We start from the raw sequence: 3711 nt of genomic DNA, 5'->3' as shown, positions 1-3711 counted from the left end.
CGTAGGATACAGCTCATTGTGCAAGGGTTTCTGGTTTCACCTGTGGGACTCTGAGCGCTGTGAAGAGGCAGAGACTACTGTATTTGACCTGATATGCTCATAATGTAGGAAAGCGCCTGTAACATGGCAACATTTCAAAATTTAAAACAAGCAAACAAACAAACAGAAGGCCAGTGTCCATATTGTATTGAACCTAAGGCAATCACCACCTCCATGTATGGCATGTTTCCTGAGACTTATTCTGAGTTCCTTCCTTATGACTCGTTTGATGCTCTCTTTTATCCAAAGGGACAGAAGCTAGACTTTGCAGTGGACAGACCTGATAATGAAGAGCCCTGAGGCTTACAAATTGTGTTCTTGGATCTTTCTACATCCCCCATTGAAAAATCTTTCAAACTCCTGCCCCCACCAATGGAATTTGTAAAGGGTAATGTCCGGGAGAAGACAGGCCATGAAAGAGTCCACTCGATTAGACAGAAATAGTCGAGCACGCAGGCTTTGAAGTCTGATGCAACAGAGGACTTCACCCTACTATTTGACTTAGGCAGTTTACTTAACCTCTCTCTCTGAACCTCAGTTTCTTTACCTATAAAATGCAGACCAATATTCTCTCCCCCCTTCTCTCCACATCAGCCTCAAGCTTCATGAAGAATCACATTAATAGGTAAAATTTACTGAGTGTTTACTGTGTGCCAGGCACGTTGCTAGCTCCTTTACAATGCAAAACAACGACCCTCTGAGGTACTGTTATGATCCATGGTTTGCAGGTCATGAAACTGAGACAAATTAAATAAGTTGTCAATGATTATACAGCTAGTAAAGAGTGGATTCAAATCCAGACCATCTGGCTCCAAGAGCCCACTCTTATCCATGTTCTAGGGACCTTGTTTACCTTATTCAGCCCCTATCTGCAGGTCCTAGAATAGTGACAGACACGTGGGTGCTAAAAATAACTGTTGAATGAATGAATCGATACCTTCTTGAAACATTGTTGTAAGGAGGAAGGAAGTTCTATTTATTTATTATCTACCCTGTTCCACGCTCTTTTATGTGTCCTATTTCACTTAATCCTCCTACAAGGATTGCATACACAGAGGAGGAAACTGAACAGAGGTAAAGTAACTTGCCCAAGGACACACAACTGACAAACAGCCCCTATGCCTCCTCACAGCAAAGCCTGTGTGCTCTTATCTCTATACCTGTGGTCTTTAAGTATTTTTGTTCACCTTGTACCTTTTCATGTTGACATCTAGAAGGTTTTATCATTAGTTGAAGTAATTGCAAAGGCTGTAATTTCCTAGGTATTATAAATACCGACATTTTAAAAACATTGCATTGGCTTCCCTGGTGGAGGAGTGGTTGAGAATCTGCCTGCCAATGCAGGGGACACGGGTTCGGGCCCTGGTCTGGGAGGATTCCACATGCCGCGGAGCAACTAGGCCCGTGAGCCACAAGTACTGAGCCTGCGCGTCTGGAGCCTGTGCTCCGCAACAAGAGAGGCCGCGATAATGAGAGGTCCGCGCACCGTAATGAAGAGTGGCCCCCACTTGCCACAACTAGAGAAAGCCCTCGCACAGAAATGAAGACCCAACACAGCCATAAATATAAATAAATAAATAAATAAATAAACCCAAAAAGTTAAAAAAAAAAAGAAAAAAACAACATTGCATCACCTTTCTTTGGTGGGGTAGTTAAAATTTCCTTAATTTTTAAAATGTCTGGTACTACTACCACAATTTGCAAATCAGGGCAATATGCCTGATGCAATAAAAAGATAAGGAAAAAGCTACAACTGTTAAAAGATCTCAGGAATGTACATCTAGTTGACACTACATCGCATTAGTCATTAATTGCCTTTTGTGCCAACTGACTATGACAGCCCTAAACAAGAAGGGTTTCCTATTTAAGCTGCAGTAACTTTTCTTACCATGGATGATCGTCATTCATTATTCCTTCTGTGGCAGATTTCTGTAGTTCCTCTAATTCATTTGAGACGACTGTCTCAAAGTAATCTGCAACTTTCCTGACAACTCCTTGTTCTCTCTCCTGCTAAAACTGTAGCCCTTTTATGCCAAGTTTTTAGAACCTTCTACTACCATATCCATTACTTCTACCACTACATTCAGATCCATAAGCACCACCATAGAGAATACCCCCCTTTGTTGGTCTATAATTTGACTGCTATTGTCCATTATAATTTCCAAAATCATAGTTCCCACCACCACCATAGTTACCACTGCCAAAATTTTCTCCTTCATTGCAGCCATTATATACTCCACCACTGCCACCATATCCTCCACCTTGGTTTCCACATCCTGGTGCATTCCCCCCTCTATTACCATCTGCCATTGTTGCCACCATCACCTACAAATCTCCATATCTACCATTATGCCCTTCATAACTACCTGTGCTGCCACCACTTCTATTATCATAGTTGCCTCCCCTGAAATTACCACTATAGCTGAAGTTCCTCCATGACCCCTAAAGTTGCCACATCCTCTCCATGATCTCTTTGTAATCCAGCAGACTGTGCTTCTTGTTAAGAAAAAGCCTTTTTCACTTCAGAATTATGCTCATGAATAGTGTAGTCTCGGGACTTCCCTGGTGGTGCAGTGGTTAAGCATCCACCTGCCAGTGCAGGGGACACGGGTTCAAGCCCTGGGCTGGGAAGATCCCACATGCCGCAGAGCTACTAAGCCCATGCACCACAACTACTGAGCCTGTGCTCTACAGCCCACGAGCCACGACTACTGAAGCCTGTGTGCCTACAGCCCGTGCTCCACAACAAGAGAAGCCACCGCAATGAGAAGCCCGCACACCACAACGAAGAGTAGCCCCCGCTCGCCGCAACCAGAGAAAGCCCACGTGCAGCAACAAAGACCCAATGCAGCCAAAAATAAATAAATAAATTTATATATAAAAAAGATAATGTAGTCTTTCTGAACAATTTTATCAACTGTATCATGATTATCAAAAATTACAAAAGCAAATCCTCTCTTTCACTCTGCTTGTCTTCCATAACTTCTATGGTTTCAATCTTACCATTGCTTTCAAAGTAGTCTCTCAAATTATATTCTTCTGTATCTTCTTTAATATCACCAATTTCTTTACTGTTAGATGGGCACCAGGCTTTAGGGCATCCTCTCTAGAAACAGGCCCTGGCCCTCTGGAGGCAGATAAAGTCTAGCTGGGGGCAACTGGGCAGACGACTTACCTCCATTTTGAGACCTGACTGGCCTCTTCCAACTTGGGTTCAATATGGGACTGAGAGGGAGAACTGAATCACTTTTTAAGATACATCCGGTGGAATTTAAAACCAAAAGTGAGTTTGTATCCACATTATCTATTTTAAAAAATACATGAACAGGTCTATAATGGCTAGAAGTTTTGCTTTATTCCCTTCTGCTCTTGGACTCATATCTCTTTTTCATTTCTCCCTCAATATTGTATTCTATTGTGATTTATTTTATGCATGAAAGTCATTTGTTGATCACCCTTGCACACAGGTCTTTTAAAAATGCGTATTGAGGGCTTCCTTGGTGTCACAGTGGTTAAGAATCTGCCTGCCAATGCAGGGGACACGGGTTCAAGCCCTGGTCCGGGAAGATCCCACATGCTGTGGAGCAACTAAGCCTGTGCGCCATAACTACTGAGCCTGTGCTCCAGAGCCCGCATGCCACAACTACTGAAGCCCATGCACCTAGAGTCCAT

This window comes from Balaenoptera ricei, chromosome 1 (genome assembly GCF_028023285.1).
Source record: "Balaenoptera ricei isolate mBalRic1 chromosome 1, mBalRic1.hap2, whole genome shotgun sequence".
In the NCBI taxonomy this organism is placed as follows: domain Eukaryota; kingdom Metazoa; phylum Chordata; class Mammalia; order Artiodactyla; family Balaenopteridae; genus Balaenoptera; species Balaenoptera ricei.
The sequence above is the reverse complement of the archived record's forward strand: the minus strand, read 5'-3'. Positions refer to the sequence as shown.